The sequence below is a fragment of the Ranitomeya imitator genome, chromosome 8 (assembly GCF_032444005.1).
Source record: "Ranitomeya imitator isolate aRanImi1 chromosome 8, aRanImi1.pri, whole genome shotgun sequence".
Classification (NCBI taxonomy): domain Eukaryota; kingdom Metazoa; phylum Chordata; class Amphibia; order Anura; family Dendrobatidae; genus Ranitomeya; species Ranitomeya imitator.
The window spans coordinates 188,835,031-188,855,344 of NC_091289.1; the positions used below are offsets into that span (position 1 = coordinate 188,835,031).

Here is a 20,314-nt window from a genome sequence, read left to right on the forward strand (position 1 = left end):
GCCTCCCTTCCTCACACTGTTCCCCTCAGCCTCCCCTCCTCACACTGCTCCCCTCCTCACACTGCTCCCCTCAGCCTCCCCTCCTCACACTGCTCCCCTCAGCCTCCCCTCCTCACACTGCTCCCCTCAGCCTCCCCTCCTCACACTGCTCCCCTCAGCCTCCCCTCCTCAGCCTCCCTTCCTCACACTGCTCCCCTCAGCCTCCCCTCCTCACACTGCTCCCCTCAGCCTCCCCTCCTCACACTGCTCCCCTCAGCCTCCCTTCCTCACACTGCTCCCCTCAGCCTCCCCTTCTCACACTGCTCGCCTCAGCCTCCCCTCCTCACACTGCTCCCCTCAGCCTCCCCTCCTCACACTGCTCCCCTCAGCCTCCCTTCCACACACTGCTCCCCTCAGCCTCCCCTCCTCACACTGCTCCCCTCAGCCTCCCCTCCTCACACTGCTCCCCTCAGCCTCCCCTCCTCACACTGCTCCCCTCAGCCTCCCCTTCCTCACACTGCTCCCCTCAGCCTCCCCTCCTCACACTGCTCCCCTCCTCACACTGCTCCCCTCAGCCTCCCCTCCTCACACTGCTCCCCTCAGCCTCCCCTTCCTCACACTGCTCCCCTCAGCCTCCCCTCCTCACACTGCTCCCCTCAGCCTCCCCTCCTCACACTGCTCCCCTCAGCCTCCCCTCCTCACACTGCTCCCCTCAGCCTCCCCTTCCTCACACTGCTCCCCTCAGCCTCCCCTCCTCACACTGCTCCCCTCAGCCTCCCCTTCCTCACACTGCTCCCCTCAGCCTCCCCTCCTCACACTGCTCCCCTCAGCCTCCCCTCCTCACACTGCTCCCCTCAGCCTCCCCTCCTCACACTGCTCCCCTCAGCCTCCCCTTCCTCACACTGCTCCCCCTCAGCCTCCCCTCCTCACACTGTTCCCCTCAGCCTCCCCTCCTCACACTGCTCCCCTCAGCCTCCCCTTCCTCACACTGCTCCCCTCAGCCTCCCCTCCTCACACTGCTCCCCTCAGCCTCCCCTTCCTCACACTGCTCCCCTCAGCCTGCCCTCCTCACACTGCTCCCCTCAGCCTCCCCTCCTCACACTGCTCCCCTCAGCCTCCCCTCCTCACACTGCTCCCCTCAGCCTCCCCTCCATCAAAGACTTTCTGCGTCCTCTCCCTGCACTCACCCGTGTTCCGGTGATCCAGGCTCTCGGTAAAGCTCCCTCGGTCCCGGGCTCTCTGCGTCTCAGTCAGTGCGCGCTCCCGAGTCTCCGCTTCCCGTCACTTCACTTCAGCTCCCGCGAGCACTGACGGGGCTGCGCATGCGCGGACGGCTCAGCCGCCAGTTTCTTAAGGTGGAACTGAGAGTTGGACGTTACCATCAAGATCTGTCCAACCCGATCGTCTGCTCTCCTCATCCGCTGGCTGACTACAGGTCGAGAGTGCCGTCAGATGTTCAGGAACTACAAATCCCAGCAATTAATATCAAAAATATTCTGAAGTTTAGGGGGGAAACTACACAGAAAAGTTATTTCTAACCGTTTCTTATGTAGAGTTTTCAATTAACCCCTTAACGACAGGACCATTTATTTTTATTTTTGGTTTTTCCTCTCCTTCATAACTCCATTATTCTTCCATCCGAGGGCCGATCTTCTGCAGACCAGTGCGAATACGGCGAGAACAAAACGTGTGAATTTAATTTTACTGGTAAAATAATTCAGAAAAAAAATATAAACTTTATTTGTTCCCACTTTTTTTTTTTTTTTTTTTTGAGACCAGAAACTTTTTTTCCTCTTTTCCCCATCACTAGAGCCGCTGTGGGTCATGTTCTGGTTTTCTGCGGGGCGAGGTGATGTTTTCATTGATACAAACAACGTTAAATCGCTTTTTATTACATTCTTGGAGGAGGGTGAAATCTGGAGACTGAAAAACAAAAAAAAACAGCAATTCTGGCATTTTGACTTTTTCTTTCATGACGGCATTTATCTTATGGGTTATTTTTTTTTTATTAAGTTTCACAGAGTGATGCTACTAACTTTTTTATTTCTGGATGGGAAGAAAGTGGGCAATTCCAATATTGAGAATTTTTTTTTTTTCTTCAATTATTTTATTATTTTTTTTTTTTTAAATTGCTCTAGGAGAAATGAACCTGCAATAACCCATACTAGATACAGCAGAACATCTCCGGCCTGTAAACTCCTATGTATTGACCAGAGATGAGCGATGAAGGATCTCCGGGAAGATGAAGACTTTTTATTGGATGTTAACCCTGTAATGACCAGGCAGCAGACAGACACACATGGAGGAAAGCTCCGCGCTGCGCCTCCTCCTGCACACGATGAGCTGCATCTCTCTCATTACCAGTAATGGCCTCTGTCATTCTTCCTTTCTTACAGTAATAAATTATGGACTTCCCAGATGTAACAGAAAAAGTCAACACTTCTTCCAGGACTACAGCCACCATCATGTAATGATACTGAATGTTATTCTAAAATGGTTTCTGATATCTGATGATATATCTAAGCCGCTATCATGTGTGATAAAGTCTACACCCCCCATGGTAAAAGAATCATTTCAGAACCTTTTCTATTATGTCGCCCATAATCTGTGCAAATTTATTGAGAAATAAGCTTTAAACCATTTTGCAGGTGGAAAATAAAACTAAAATAATGTGGTTGCATAAGTGTGAACACCCTTTTGTAATTGGGGGTGGAGGTTGTGTTTAGAATCAGCCAATCACATTTACTCCCATGTTACATAGTAGTCAATGCATGTCCGCAATCATTTACAGCGATTCTGATTAACCACAGAGAAAATGTTGCTGGTTGAGGAGGATTTTCCTGACATTTTCTTGCATTTTGCCGAACAAGCCATAAACCGCTTACAACACAGCAAAAGGAGGGGGATCTCATTGTTGAAAGTTGTCAGGCGGGAGAAGAATACAAAAAAAAAAAAAAATCAAATTAATTAGATCTACCATAGAGAACTGTGAAGGCGTCATCAAGAAGTGGCTGAAATTTGGCACAACAGTGATGTTACCTAGAACTGGACGACCCTCAAAATTTAATGAAAATAAACAAAATTGGTCCAGAATGTCTACGGCAACATTAAAGGCGCTGCAGGAATTTCACTGCATGTGACAACAATCTCCCATATTCTTCATATGTCTGGCCTGTGGGGTAGGTTGACAAGACAGATCTTTCCAATCCTGGATAAGTTTTGCAAAACCTACATCAGGTCTGCCAAAAGCATGAGGGAACACGTCTTATGGTCTGATGAGACCAAAGAGGAACTTTTAGGTCATAAATCCAAAAGGTGCAAAGCCAACACTGCGCATCAACAAAAGATCACCATACCCACAGTGAAGCATAGTGGAGACAGCATTGTGCATTGAGGCTATTTTCTTTTGCAGCTAAAACGGGGGCTATAGTCAAAGTGGAGAGAATTATGAAAAGTTCCAAATATCAGTCTTTTTTAAACAAAGCCTTCAGGCCTCTGGAAACAAAAATTTGGGGCAGCTACAAGGAAGAGGGGCAGAGATCGCCAATTCTAGAGGTGCTATACTGATAGACTGTCCCCAAAAAAACAAATGTCATAAAGGCTAATGGGACTTCAAGAAAGTATTAGTCCAAGGGTGCGCAAATTTATCCACATCATTTTAGTTATTTTTCTTTTGTTTTTCTACCCAAGAAGATTTTAGTATATTTTCAACTGAATTGAACGTGTTTAACATATTATTCAGCACAGAAAATGAGTATTTGATACATTTCCGATTTTGCAAGTTTTCCCACCTACAAAGAATGGAGAGGTTTGTAATTTTTATCATAGGTACATTTCACCTGCGAGACAGAATCTATAAAGAAAAAGAAAAAAAAAAGCACAAGACCTTGCCTCGTTGGGCAAGGATTATTCTGAGAAATGTCTGGATTCAGCCCAGAACTACATGGGAGGACCTGTTAAATTACCAGAAGAGAACTGGGACAGTCTCAAACATTACCGTTGGTAACACACTACGCCGTTATGTATTAACATCCTGCAGGGCACGCAAGGTCCCCCTGCTCACAACAGCACATGTTTAGTCCTGTTTTAAGTTCACCAATGACCAACTGGATGATCCAGAGGAGGCACGGGAGAAGGTCATTTGGCCAGATGAGACCAAAATAGAACTTATTGGCATCATTTCCACTCACCATTTTTGGAGGAAAAAGAAGGATGAGTACTACCCCAAGAACACCGTCCCAACCATGAAGCATGGCGGGGAAAACATCATACTTTGGGGGTGCTTTTCTGCAAAGTGCACAAGACGACTGCAACGTATTGAAGGAAGGATGGACGGGGTCATGTATTGTAAGATTTTGGCAAACAACCTCCTACCCTCAGTAAGAGTATTGAAGATGGGCCGTGGATGGGTCTTCCAGCATGACAATGACCCGAAAAACACAGCCAGAGCTACTAAGGAGTGGCTCCGTAAGAAGCATTTCATTGTCCTGCAGTGGTCTAGCCAGTCTCCAAACCTGAACCCAATAGAAAATCTTTAGGAGGGAGCTGAAGCTCAATGTTGTCCAGTGACATCCCCAAAGCCTGAAAGATCTGGAGATCTGTATGGAGGAGGGGGCCAAAATCCCTGCTGCAGTGTGTGCAAACTTGATCAAAAACCACAGGAAATGTCTGACCTCTGTAATAATTACAAAGGTTTTTGGACTAAATATTACATTCTGTTTTTTCCTTAGTATCAACTACTTATTTCATGCACTAAAATGCAAATTCATTATGTAAAAAAATAATAGAATGTTATTTTCTAGTTTTAATTTTTATATTCTGTCTCTCACAGATGTGTATATACAATAAAATTACAGACCTCTCCATTCTTTGTAGGTGGGAAAACTTGTAAAAATCGGCAGAGTATCAAATATTTATTTTCCCCACTGTATATGAATTGAAGGTGGAAAAAGTTCTGAAATGATTGACATTACCGTGTGCCTTATCCCTCTACCGCGACATTACCGTGTGCCTTATCCCTCTACCGCGACATTACCGTGTGCCTTATCCCTCTACCGCGACATTACCGTGTGCCTTATCCCTCTACCGCGACATTACCGTGTGCCTTATCCCTCTACCGCGACATTACATTGTGCCTTATCCCTCTACCGCGACATTACCGTGTGCCTTATCCCTCCACCGCGACATTACCGTGTGCCTTATCCCTCCACCGCGACATTACCGTGTGCCTTATCCCTCTACCGCGACATTACAGTGTGCCTTATCCCTCTACCGCGACATTACCGTGTGCCTTATCCCTCTACCGCGACATTACCGTGTGCCTTATCCCTCTACCGCGACATTACATTGTGCCTTATCCCTCTACCGCGACATTACCGTGTGCCTTATCCCTCTACCGCGACATTACATTGTGCCTTATCCCTCTACCGCGACATTACCGTGTGCCTTATCCCTCTACCGCGACATTACCGTGTGCCTTATCCCTCTACCGCGACATTACCGTGTGCCTTATCCCTCCACCGCGACATTACCGTGTGCCTTATCCCTCCACCGCGACATTACCGTGTGCCTTATCCCTCCACCGCGACATTACCGTGTGCCTTATCCCTCCACCGCGACATTACCGTGTGCCTTATCCCTCCACCGCGACATTACCGTGTGCCTTATCCCTCCACCGCGACATTACAGTGTGCCTTATCCCTCCACCGCGACATTACCGTGTGCCTTATCCCTCCACCGCGACATTACAGTGTGCCTTATCCCTCCACCGCGACATTACCGTGTGCCTTATCCCTCTACCGCGACATTACCGTGTGCCTTATCCCTCTACCGCGACATTACATTGTGCCTTATCCCTCTACCGCGACATTACCGTGTGCCTTATCCCTCTACCGCGACATTACATTGTGCCTTATCCCTCTACCGCGACATTACCGTGTGCCTTATCCCTCTACCGCGACATTACCGTGTGCCTTATCCCTCTACCGCGACATTACCGTGTGCCTTATCCCTCTACCGCGACATTACATTGTGCCTTATCCCTCTACCGCGACATTACCATGTGCCTTATCCCTCCACCGCGACATTACCGTGTGCCTTATCCCTCCACCGCGACATTACCGTGTGCCTTATCCCTCTACCGCGACATTACAGTGTGCCTTATCCCTCTACCGCGACATTACCGTGTGCCTTATCCCTCTACCGCGACATTACCGTGTGCCTTATCCCTCCACCGCGACATTACCGTGTGCCTTATCCCTCTACCGCGACATTACAGTGTGCCTTATCCCTCTACCGCGACATTATATTGTGCCTTATCCCTCTACCGCGACATTACCGTGTGCCTTATCCCTCTACCGCGACATTACATTGTGCCTTATCCCTCTACCGCGACATTACCGTGTGCCTTATCCCTCTACCGTGACATTACCGTGTGCCTTATCCCTCTACCGCGACATTACCGTGTGTCTTATCCCTCTACCGTGACATTACCGTGTGCCTTATCCCTCTACCGCGACATTACCGTGTGCCTTATCCCTCTACCGCGACATTACATTGTGCCTTATCCCTCTACCGCGACATTACCGTGTGCCTTATCCCTCTACCGCGACATTACATTGTGCCTTATCCCTCTACCGCGACATTACCGTGTGCCTTATCCCTCTACCGTGACATTACCGTGTGCCTTATCCCTCTACCGCGACATTACCGTGTGTCTTATCCCTCTACCGTGACATTACCGTGTGCCTTATCCCTCTACCGCGACATTACCGTGTGCCTTATCCCTCTACCGCGACATTACATTGTGCCTTATCCCTCTACCGCGACATTACCGTGTGTCTTATCCCTCTACCGTGACATTACCGTGTGCCTTATCCCTCTACCGCGACATTACCATGTGCCTTATCCCTCTACCGCGACATCACTCGTCCTCAGCACAGTTATTAGGGTGAAGACTGAAGCCTCATGTTCTTGCAGTCGGAGAGGACACACTCCTGTCGCTCTGTATTTGCAGATTCCCTTCAGTCCTCCGCCATTTCCATATTGCTCCTTTGTTGTGTGAACATTCCCACCTGAACTCATCCATCCCTGTTCCCCAGGAGACTGCACGTCAAGCACAGAATGTCTCGCCGTAACCCCTTAATGACAGCCAATACTTCTTTTCACTGACCTGCGATATAAGACAATAGCCTCCCCATACAGGTGACAATCCCGCAGCTGTCGGCTGTACACTATGGCTGACAACTTGCTGTATCAGCCACATCAGTGTTTGCACCATCCAAGTCTGTTTAACCCCTTAGATGCTCATGTCAATAGTGAATACATCAGCACCCAGAGATCATGATTGTGTGGTCCTGATGTTTGCTATGGCAATTCACAACCAAATAGCGGCCTTAGAGGCTGCCGGCTGTTGTAACCTGTTCAGAAGTTAGCAGCATTTTATTGGTAAAAATACACATTTTCATTTCGGTCATGCCACTTTGTATTAATTCCTGGAAACCACCTGAAGGGTTAATAAACTACCTGACAGCGGTTTTTAATATGTCATGGGGTGCTGTTTTTAAAATGGTATCACTTTGCAGGGTTTCCCAATATATGGGACCCCTAAAAGGTACTTCAAACCTGGATAGGTCTCTAAAAAAATTAATTTTGTACATTTCGTTGAAAAAAAATGAAAAATTGCTGCTACGTTTTTTAAACCTAAAATGCTAACAAAATAAAAGAACGCTTTACAAATGGTGCTGATGTAAAGCAGACATGAGGGAAATGTTATTTATTAATGTTTTGCTGTGATATGACTATCTGGATTAAAGGGATAATCATTCAAAGTTAGAAAATTGCAAATTTTTTAACATTTTTCTCAAATTTCTGATATTTTTTATAAAAATAAACGCAGAACATATTGACCTAAATTTACCATTATCATAAAGTATAATGTGTCAAGAAAAAAAACAGTCTCAAAATCACTGGGATTTGTTGAAGCATTGCAGAGTTATTACCACATAAAGTGACACTGGTCAGATTAAAAAAAATTGGCTCCGTCACTAAGGGGTTAATGCTTAGTTCTCTGACTATATTAGATTATCCCTTTAAATAAAGTGATTGTTGTGCTGCTCGGTGCAGTCAGAGCGTGGTGCGGGACGATGGCTGCTCTCAGGCCGTGTCTGTAGTCGTAAACATATTGTTCTCATCTCGGGGCTGAGTACTCAGAGTTCTGTACAAACCACGGCAGGAAGGATGTTGCTATGGTAAATGCACAGAGCCGTGATCAGAGGAAAGGTGACGGACGGCAAATTCTGATCACTCAGGTCTACAGCGTGAAAAACACAATCAGACGAGGCTCCTCATCCACCATCCTAATCATGGTGTATAGGACGTGGCAGCGATTCATCCGCATCTCCAACCCATAACTCTCTAGTTTTTGCAAAACTACAACTCCCAGCATGTCCTGAGAGATAGCAGTGCTCGTAGCTTGCCAGTTTAGTATAGTCTGATGGCCTGTTCCCAAACAAGAAGCTTTTTGGTTGCTCCAATACTACAACTCCTTGCCTGAGGAGGTGGTGATGGCGAACTCAGTCGAGGGGTTCAAGAGAGGCCTGGATGTCTTCCTGGAGCAGAACAATATTGTATCATACAATTATTAGGTTCTGTAGAAGGACGTAGATCTGGGGATTTATTATGATGGAATATAGGCTGAACTGGATGGACAAATGTCTTTTTTCGGCCTTACTAACTATGTTACTATGTTACTATGTAACTCGCAACATGTGCCGACAACAAGATGGGAGTGCTTCTCACAGTTTACAACCTATAGCTTTATAACCGTTTCAAAACTACAACTCCCAGCATGCTCTGACAGCTGTATGCATACTCGGGGGTAGTGCTTCTTATAAATCTATAATCCTGGTACCAAAATCAGGGCTTTCCCAGCTCCTGCAGAACTACCACTCCCAGCGTGCTCTAAGAAGTGTGTGTAAGGGCAGTCTCACACGTCCAGATAATTCTGGTACCGGAAAAATCGGTACCTGAATTATCCGTGTCAGTGTGCCCATGCGTTTCTGTGGCACATCAGTGTGGCACACGTGTGCCGCCCGTGTGCCCACTGGGTACCACACGCACCGTGCTGGGTACCACACGCACCAGCATCTGGTGCTGAAGCCGCCATTCATATCTTCCCTGCAGCAGCGTTTGCTGTAAAGAAGATATGAATAATCCTTTTTTTTTGTTGTTTCTCGTGTTTACAATAAAGATCCCTGTCCCCACCCCTCTCCCACCCCCTGTGCGCCCGCCCGCTGTTACTAAAATACTCACCCGGCTCCCTCGCTGGCTGGCGCTGCTTCCTGTTCTGGCCGCACCTTCTACTGTATGCGGTCACTTGGGGCCACTCATTTACAGTAATGAATATGCGGCTCCACCCCTATGGGAGGTGGAGCCGCATATTCATGACTAATCGGCGGCCCCACGTGACCGCATACAGTAGAAGGTGCGGCCAGGACAGGAAGCAGCGCCAGCGAGGGAGCGAGCCGGGTGAGTATTTTAAGAACAGCGGGCGGGCGCACAGGGGGTGGGAGGGGGTGAGGACATGGACCTTTATGTTAAACACGAGAAACAAAAAAAAAAAAAAGGAATATTCATATCTTCTCTACAGCAAACGCTGCTGCAGAGAAGATATGCATCGCGGCTTCAGCACCAGTGGGGGGGGGGGGGGGGGGGGGACAGCGCTTACTGTAGCGCTGTCTCCTGCACGGCACATGGACTGCACACGGACAACGTCCGTGTGCGGTACGTGTTTTACACGGACCCATTGACTTTAATGGGTCCGTGTAATCCGTGCGCTCCCACGAACACTGACATGTCTCCGTGTTTGGCACACGGAGACACGGTCCGCAAAAAATCAATGACATCTGCACAGATGCATTGATTTTAATGTGTCTACGTGTGTCAGTGGTTCCAGTACGTGAGGAAACTGTCACCTCACGTACTGGAGCCACTGACGTGTGAAACCGGCCTAAAAGGCATGACACTTATCTGTATGATCTACTACTATCTTGGTCTCCAACAAGAATCAGCCTTTAGAAAACTACAACCCTCAGCATATCCTGAACGCTGTATTAAAAGGAGGTATAATGCATCTTCTAATCTATCACCCTGGTCTTGCACTTGTAGTTCTGCAATAATTGAAGAAGCTCATCACCCAGCATGCAATTATATTTTCACTCTAAAGGTACCTTCACACTGATCAACTTCACAACGATATCGCTAGCGATCCGTGACGTTGCAGCGTCCTGGATAGCGATATCATTGTGTTTGACACGCAGCAGCGATCTGGATCCTGCTGTGACATCGTTGGTCGGAGCAGAAAGTCCAGAACTTTATTTCGTCGCTGGATCTCCCGCAGACATCGCTGAATCGGCGTGTGTGATGCCGATTCAGCGATGTCTTCACTGGTAACCAGGGTAAACATCGGGTAAACATCGGGCAGGGCCGCGCTTAGTAACCCGATGTTTACCCTGGTTACCAGTGTAAGTGTAAAAAAAAAAAAAAAAAAACACTTCATAGTTACATTCCGGTGTCTGTCGCGTCCCTCGGCGTTCTGCTTCCCTGCACTGTCAGCGCCGGCCGGCCGTAAAGCAGATTACAGCGGTGACATCACCGCTCTGCTTTACGGCCGGCGCTCACAGTCAGTGCAGGAAAGCACAGTGACGGGGGACAGACACCGGAATGTAAGTATGTAGTGTTTGTTTTTTTTTACATTAGCACTGGTAACCAGGGTAAACATCGGGTTACTAAGCGCGTCTCTGCGCTTAGTAACCCGATGTTTACCCTGGTTACCAGGGGACTTCGCATAGTTGGTCGCTGGAGAGCTGTCTGTGTGACAGCTCTCCAGCGACCACACAGCGACGCTGCAGCGATCGGCATCGTTGTCTAGATCGCTGCAGCGTTGCTAAAATGTGACGGTACCTTAAGGGGATGATAGTGCTTCTCTTACTCTATTTTCCTGGTCTTAAACCTGTAGGAAAACTACAACTCCTATCATTTCCTGACATCTGATGTCTTCAGATGTAATATCAGAAGGAAAAAAAAAAAAAAGTCACAAGACGTCTAAGTACTCACATGCCAGGTTATAGGGAAATTTAAAAATTGGATTTCTATTGCACAAAGCAATGGCGTATTGCTCGCTCTTGGTCAGGAAATGTTCAGAGTGAAATGGGTCTGACTGAGGAGGCCATCACCAAGTATAAGATTGCATGCATCAGCACAAAATCAGAAGGGCAGCAAGAGCCAGCACCATCTCTGCTTGCAGGGAGGATATAAACAAGCTAGATCATAAGTCAGCGAGACCGAGCTGTGATAGCCGACATTACAATTGTGTGACAGGTGCTGTATAATCATCATCAGGCACTGTGACAAGAGTTTCTGTCCAACCATAAAATGGAGAACTTCAGTAGTGCAGTCCATGCAATTTCATCATATAGGAACTTCTTGTGACCAAAACCCCCGTTTCCGAGAACACAAATGCATGCATCTCCCAGGACGGAGAAGAAACAATCCTTGAATTTACAGCTAGAAAGTAACAATTGAATAAGCGAAGAAGAAGCCAAGTAAAGAAGGGTATATACAGTATAACAAAAATAAATTTCAGCCAACGCTGCGCTGGCAGGCCCCTCACCCGCTGTGCCTGGTCACAGCTGCGATTGCAGCCAGCAGTCCAAATTTGCACTGGGGTCCATCAGACTCTAGTTATGCCACTGCAAAATGCATCGAGAATAGAATACATCAGTTCAAAAATACCAGAGAGGAAGTCACGTTTAAATAAATAAAACTGCTTGTTCTTAGTATTACACAATCATTAAATTGGCATAAAGTTGTAGGAATGTGCTGCCAAAATTCTTGGTCTGGTCTTCAGAAGTAAAATTTGCAGTTCGCACAGTCAGTAGCATGTACGCATTCCTGAGCCGGATGGACGGACAGACTGTCCAAAGCAGCAAAATGCAGATAAATCCGGGTTATATTCATATTAAATAGACTATGTATCTAGGCCTATTATGTGTGATATTCCCTGGTAAAAATCAGTGGATCTACTGCAGAAAACAAATCTGTTCTAATAAGGGAAATCTTTAGAGGGATCATTGGAAAAGTGCATTGTGAAAGCTTTAGGGTATGTGCACACGTTCAGGTATTTTCACGTTTTTTCGCGATAAAAATGCTATAAAAACTCATTAAAAACGCATACATTATGCATCCTATCATTTAGAATGCATTCTGCATGTTTTGTGCACATGATGCGTTTTTTTTTTTCGCAAAAAAATGCATCGTGGTAAAAGAAGCAGCATGTTGATTAATTTTGCAGATTTTCTGCGTTTTTCCCACTATTCTATGCATTTGGGAAAAACGCACAAAAAAAGCGTCAAAAATGCGCGAAACACTCTCATGCGGATTTCTGGCAGAAATATCCGGTTTTTGTCAGGAAAATTTCTGCAAGAAATCCTGACGTGTGCACATACCCTGAGTATCTACAAATACAGATGCAAAATGTATCCCACGCAACATGTGAACGTACTGCTATGTTGCATATTTTGTATGGATTTTATGCACAAGTACTTTGTACTTTTATTGCAAAATGCATCGGGCACAACAACTGCAATCGCAGCTGTGACCAGGCACAGCGGGTGAGGGGCCTGCCAATGCCAGCAGGAACTTCAATTGGATGTGCGTCCTCGGGCACACATCCAGCTGAAGTGTATTGCTGCGGACAGGCCCATTGGGGAAGTAAAGGGAAGGCAAGTATTTATGTATTTTTTAAAAAATCAGTGGCCATACTAGTATATACAGTGCCTTGCGAAAGTATTCGGCTCCCTAGAACTTTTCAACCTTTTCCCACATATCATGCTTCAAACATAAAGATACCAAATGTAAATTATTGGTGAACAATCAACAACAAGTGGAACACAATTGTGAAGTTGAATGAAATTTATTGGTTATTTTACATTTTTATGGAAATTCAAAAACTGAAAAGTGGGGCGTGCCATATTATTCGGCCCCTATAAGTTAATACTTTGTTGCGCCACCTTTTGCTGCGATTACAAGTCTCTTGGGGTATGTCTCTATCAGATTTGTACATGGAGAGACTGAAATTCTCGCCCATTCTTCCTTGGCAAACAGCTCGAGCTCAGTGAGGTTTGATGGAGATAGTTTGTGATCAGCAGTTTTCAGCTCCTTCCACAGATTCTCGATTGGATTGAGGTCTGGACTTTGACTTGGCCGTTCTAACACCTGGATACGTTTATTTGTGAACCATTCCATTGTAGATTTTGCTTTATGTTTGGGATCATTGTCTTGTTGGAAGACAAATCTCCGTCCCAGTCTCTGGTCTTTTGCAGACTCCAACAGGTTTTCTTCAAGAATGGTCCTGTATTTGTCTCCATCCATCTTCCCATCAATTTTAACCATTTTCCCTGTCCCTGCTGAATAAAAGCAGGCCCAAACCATGATGCTACCACCACGTTTGACAGTAGGGATGGTGTGTTCAGGGTGATGAGCTGCGTTGCATTTACGCCAAACATATCGCTCGGCATTGTTGCCAAAAAGTTCGATTTCGGTTTCATCTGACTAGAGCACCTTCTTTCACATGTTTGGTGCGTCTCCCAGGTGGCTTGTTGTTTATGGATATCTTTGAGAAATGGCTTTCTTCTTGCCACTCTTCCATAGAGGCCAGATTTGTGCAGTGTACGACTGATTGTTGTCCTATGGACAGACTGTACCACCTCAGCTGTAGATCTCTGCAGCTCATCCAGAGTGATCATGGGCCTCTTGGCTGCATCTCTGATCAGTCTTCTCCTTGTTTGAGATGAAAGTTTAGAGGGATGGCCGGGTCTTAGTTGATTTGCAGTGGTATGATACTCCTTCCATTTCAATATGATCGCTTGCACAGTGCTCCTTGGGATGTTCAAAGTTTTGGAAATCATTTTGTATCCAAATCCAGCTTTAAACTTCTCCACAACAGTATCACGGACCTGCCTGTTGTGTTCCTTGGTCTTCATGATGCTCTCTGTGCTTCAAACAGAACCCTGGGAATATCACAGAGCAGGTGCATTTATACGGAGACTTGATTACACACAGGTGGATTATATTTATCATCATTAGGCATTTAGGACAACATTGGATCATTCAGAGATCCACATCTGGAGTGAGTTTTCTGCACTGAAAGTAAAGGGGCCGAATAATATTGCACGCCCCACTTTTCAGTTTTTGAATTTCCACAAAAATTTAAAATAACCAATAGATTTCGTTCAACTTCACAATTGTGTTCCACTTGTTATTGACTCTTCATCCAAAATTTATATTTGGTATCTTTATGTTTGAAGCATGATATGTGGGAAACTGTTGAAAAGTTCCAGGGAGCTAAACACTTTCGCAAGGCACTGTAGATGGCTATGGGCTGTGCATACTTTTTGGATGACTACTATGGGGTGCATTAAAGTGCTTGGATGACTATGGGCTTAGCAGTCTATTTTATGGAGGACTGCATTATACTTCTTCTATGGAGCCCCTTGACGTGTGTGTGTGTGTGTGTGTGTGTGTGTGTGTGTGTGTGTGTGTGTGTGTGTGTGTGTGTGTGTGTGTGTGTGTGTGTGTGTGTTACGCCACTGCAAAATGCATCAAGAATAGAATACATCAGTTCAAAAATACAAGAGAGTAAGTCACGTTTAAAAATCTAAAACTGCTTGTTCTTAGTATTACACAATCATTAAAGTGGCATAAAGTTGTAGGAATGTGCTGCCAAAATTCTTGGTCTGGTCTTCAGAAGTAAAATTTGCTCTTCACGCAGTCAGTAGCATGTACGCATTCCTGAGTCGGATGGACGGACAGACTGTCCAAAGTAACAAAATGCAGATAAATCCGGGTTATATTCATATTAAATAGACTATGTATCTAGGCCTATTATGTGTGATATTCCCTGGTAAAAAAAAAAAAAAAAAAAAATCAGTGGATCTACTTCAGAAAACAAATCTGTTCTAAGGGAAATCTTTAAAGGGATCATTGGAAAAGTGCATTGTGAAAGCTTTAGTATCTACAAATACAGATACTATCCGCCAGAGACGGACTACACCTCAACAAACCTGGGAAACACACATTCGCCAGAAGACTCGCTACACTCATCAGGAGGGCGTTAAACTAGAAGAAGAGGGGACGGGAAGAAAAACATTAGACTTGAACAAAGAAGATCCAGGAAAACATACTCAGAAGGGAGGCAAGAACATTTCTAAAACAATCCACAGCGAGGAGATTGGAACAAAACAAAATCCTCTAAACTGCATGCTTGCAAACGCCAGAAGCCTGACAAACAAGATGGAAGAACTAGAAGCAGAAATATCTACAGGTAACTGACATAGTGGGAATAACCGAGACATGGTTAGATGAAAGCTATGACTGGGCAGTTAACTTACAGGGTTACAGTCTGTTTAGAAAGGATCGTAAAAATCGGAGAGGAGGAGGGGTTTGTCTCTATGTAAAGTCTTGTCTAAAGTTCACTTTAAGGGAGGATATTAGTGAAGGAAATGAGGATGTCGAGTCCATATGGGTCGAAATTCATGGAGGGAAAAATGGTAACAAAATTCTCATTGGGGTCTGTTACAAACCCCCAAATATAACAGAAACCATGGAAAGTCTACTTCTACAGCAGATAGATGAAGCTGCAACCCATAATGAGGTCCTGGTTATGGGGGACTTTAACTACCCGGATATTAACTGGGAAACAGAAACCTGTGAAACCCATAAAGGCAACAGGTTTCTGCTAATAACCAAGAAAAATTATCTTTCACAATTGGTGCAGAATCCAACCAGAGGAGCAGCACTTTTAGACCTAATACTATCTAATAGACCTGACAGAATAACAAATCTGCAGGTGGTCGGGCATCTAGAAAATAGCGACCACAATATTGTACAGTTTCACCTGTCTTTCACTAGGGGGACTTGTCAGGGAGTCACAAAAACACTGAACTTTAGGAAGGCAAAGTTTGACCAGCTTAGAGATGCCCTTAATCTGGTAGACTGGGACAATATCCTCAGAACTAATAATACAGATAATAAATGGGAAATGTTTAAGAACATCCTAAATAGGCAGTGTAAGCGGTTTATACCTTGTGGGAATAAAAGGACTAGAAATAGGAAAAACCCAATGTGGCTAAACAAAGAAGTAAGACAGGCAATTAACAGTAAAAATAAAGCATTTGCACTACTAAAGCAGGATGGCACCATTGAAGCTCTAAAAAACTATAGGGAGAAAAATACTTTATCTAAAAAACTAATTAAAGCTGCCAAAAAGGAAACAGAGAAGCACATTGCTAAGGAGAGTAAAACTAATCCCAAACTGTTCTTCAACTATATCAATAGTAAAAGAATAAAAACTGAAAATGTAGGCCCCTTAAAAAATAGTGAGGAAAGAATGGTTGTAGATGACGAGGAAAAAGCTAACATATTAAACACCTTCTTCTCCACGGTATTCACGGTGGAAAATGAAATGCTAGGTGAAATCCCAAGAAACAATGAAAACCCTATATTAAGGGTCACCAATCTAACCCAAGAAGAGGTGCGAAACCGGCTAAATAAGATTAAAATAGATAAATCTCCGGGTCCGGATGGCATACACCCACGAGTACTAAGAGAACTAAGTAATGTAATAGATAAACCATTATTTCTTATTTTTAGGGACTCTATAGCGACAGGGTCTGTTCCGCAGGATTGGCGCATAGCAAATGTGGTGCCAATATTCAAAAAGGGCTCTAAAAGTGAACCTGGAAATTATAGGCCAGTAAGTCTAACCTCTATTGTTGGTAAAATATTTGAAGGGTTTCTGAGGGATGTTATTCTGGATTATCTCAATGAGAATAACTGTTTAACTCCATATCAGCATGGGTTTATGAGAAATCGCTCCTGTCAAACCAATCTAATCAGTTTTTATGAAGAGGTAAGCTATAGGCTGGACCACGGTGAGTCATTGGACGTGGTATATCTCGATTTTTCCAAAGCGTTTGATACCGTGCCGCACAAGAGGTTGGTACACAAAATGAGAATGCTTGGTCTGGGGGAAATTGTGTGTAAATGGGTTAGTAACTGGCTTAGTGATAGAAAGCAGAGGGTGGTTATAAATGGTATAGTCTCTAACTGGGTCGCTGTGACCAGTGGGGTACCGCAGGGGTCAGTATTGGGACCTGTTCTCTTCAACATATTCATTAATGATCTGGTAGAAGGTTTACACAGTAAAATATCGATATTTGCAGATGATACAAAACTATGTAAAGCAGTTAATACAAGAGAAGATAGTATTCTGCTACAGATGGATCTGGATAAGTTGGAAACTTGGGCTGAAAGGTGGCAGATGAGGTTTAACAATGATAAATGTAAGGTTATACACATGGGAAGAAGGAATCAATGTCACCATTACACACTGAACGGGAAACCACTGGGTAAATCTGACAGGGAGAAGGACTTGGGGATCCTAGTTAATGATAAACTTACCTGGAGCAGCCAGTGCCAGGCAGCAGCTGCCAAGGCAAACAGGATCATGGGGTGCATTAAAAGAGGTCTGGATACACATGATGAGAGCATTATACTGCCTCTGTACAAATCCCTAGTTAGACCGCACATGGAGTACTGTGTCCAGTTTTGGGCACCGGTGCTCAGGAAGGATATAATGGAACTAGAGAGAGTACAAAGGAGGGCAACAAAATTAATAAAGGGGATGGGAGAACTACAATACCCAGATAGATTAGCGAAATTAGGATTATTTAGTCTAGAAAAAAGACGACTGAGGGGCGATCTAATAACCATGTATAAGTATATAAGGGGACAATACAAATATCTCGCTGAGGATCTGTTTATACCAAGGAAGGTGACGGGCACAAGGGGGCATTCTTTGCGTCTGGAGGAGAGAAGGTTTTTCCACCAACATAGAAGAGGATAATTTACTGTTAGGGCAGTGAGAATCTGGAATTGCTTGCCTGAGGAGGTGGTGATGGCGAACTCAGTCGAGGGGTTCAAGAGAGGCCTGGATGTCTTCCTGGAGCAGAACAATATTGTATCATACAATTAGAAGGACGTAGATCTCGGGATTTATTATGATGGAATATAGGCTGAACTGGATGGACAAATGTCTTTTTTCGGCCTTACTAACTATGTTACTATGTTACTATGAAAATGTCACCCCCCCCCCCCAGCATGTGAACGTACTGCTATGTTGCGTATTTTGTGTGGATTTTATGCACATAAAATGCACAGTATTTTTACAGTACGAGCAAAGTGGAGGAGTTAACTTCATCTCATCCATATGGGGCAGTTTGGTTTTGTTTGAGAGAAGAATCAGAATGGAAATTGGCTTTTTTGTTTGAATCTGCAGACTTTAATGCACATTTTCGGTGCGGATTTCATCCATTCATTTTGATAAGGACCCAAAATCTACAGATAGTCTGGGTTTTGTTGCAAATATTCATGCATTTCCGGAACAAAATTAAGACAAACACATGAGTAGGGGCGGAAGATGTGTGCGGATTGCAGATACAGAAATGCTGTGGATTTCAGTCTAGATATTTACACGTTAAATGCACAATATAGTACTAGAATGCCCATCATGTAACTACAGTATATACTTGTACCCAGACTTCCCAACATTTCAATTCTCATTTGCATCACCCCTAGTTCAAATATTATTATTATCATCATCATCATCATCATCATCATCATCATCCTCCTCCTCCTCCTCCTCCTCCTCCTCCTCCTCCTCCCAGGAGGACACATATGCATTTTTTGTTAAAAAAAAATCCCCCCCCCCCAAAAAAAAAAAAAAAAAAAACCCCTGCGAGGCATGTCATATATTGTGCATATTTAGAAATATTAGTTGGGCAATCTTCCAAAATATAGAAATATAACCAATGATCCACATTGGGGGAAGTGAAGTAAACTGTCCAGCCAGCGACCGCATCCCCACCCGTGCTCATCTACACAGCGCCTGTCACTTTTGTCCCCAATTATCCAGACCTAAAAGATTATTAATGCCAAAGTTCAGTCCTTAAAATAAAAGTGCTTTTTGGCCTGAAGTCACGACTCCATGTGTAGCCAGTCTATAAATACGCAGCCGCACACAGAGCGGCGAATATCAGCTGTACGCGAGAATAATATACACAACTTTACTTTCAACATTCCGTACCAAACACCGTGCACATTTTATAAACCGGTTGCAACTTTTTGGCGTTTTTAGCCATTTCCGTGCTTTGAGATATGTTGAAAAGATCTTATAGTTAGTGCACGTCATATGTTACATTGTGGCACATGGACCCAAAGACACCGGCAAAAGGGGGATTTTTGTTTGTTTACATCCGGTCTCATAGGAACAACATAAAAATGATATTCCATTCCCGCCGAGGGTCCCGGCATTGGATCATCACGGTATTATCGGATTATTAGATCTCCAGCTCCCGGTTGTGGGCACAGAGATGTCATCTTGTGTGTTACGCTTAGGATGGGAAGTCGGGGGGGATTTCCTGCTCACAGGAGTGTCTGCAGTCTCATGTACAAACGATGTTAGGTCACAATTAGTTTCAGGAAACGGCTGCGCTGCTGCTTGGAATACAACCGTACAGCGGGGCCCGTCCCACACCCTGCACTTAAGGTGGACTGAGGGCTTACCGCCATATCACAGCAGCAAGATACATCACCGATCGACATGTGATTTTTTATAATTTTTATCGGGATTTCAGTTTCCAGATTCACAATACAATGAGGACCCCTGAGGAGGGTAGCAAACCTGAGTAAATTTGGCCAAAAGATAAGCGCAAGTTTCAGCATTCGTTATATATGTGGAGTACGTTTTTTTTTTGTTTGTTTGTTTTTTTGCTTTGTTTTGTTTTTCGCAGACAATATTCTATGGAGTTCTGCACACGGCAGTATTTTTTTTTTCCTAAATCAATGGAGACTCCGGGACCATTAGGGCATGCTAGTAATACTATAGATATGTGAGTACAAAAAAAAAAAAAAAAGTAAATAAAAATCTCCCTACAGGATAAAAAAAATAAAAATGAAATTTGATCACCTGTGCTGCAAATAACAGCGCATACCCCTGGCTGTCATGACAACCCATCAGCACCCCGCGATCACATGCCAGGGTCTTGTGATGCACTTCTGCACAGCATGTGTTAAATGCCACTGTCAAGAGATTGAGAACGGCATTTAACTGGTTAACAGCTGTGGGTGGATCTTGAATCCACCCACAGCTGTTAAAGAGGCACATAACAGCTGATCAGATCAGCTGTTACGTGCAAGGAAAGATGCGGGCTCAGCG

At 44.7% G+C, this 20,314-nt stretch overlaps 1 protein-coding gene across 2 annotated transcripts in view; it reads right to left on the reverse strand.

The window, feature by feature from the left end:
• The window catches only part of JAK1 (Janus kinase 1), a 74,782-nt gene that overhangs the window by 54,293 nt on the left and 175 nt on the right, over positions 1-20,314 (reverse strand). The window contains exon 1 of one of the 2 annotated variants that reach the window (XM_069738197.1): positions 1,167-1,280. The exons of the other annotated variant lie outside the window; for it this stretch is intronic. The gene's annotated coding sequence lies outside the window, so the exon portion shown is untranslated. Of the gene's footprint in view, positions 1-1,166; positions 1,281-20,314 lie in introns of those variants that run through there. 2 annotated transcript variants of the gene reach the window in all.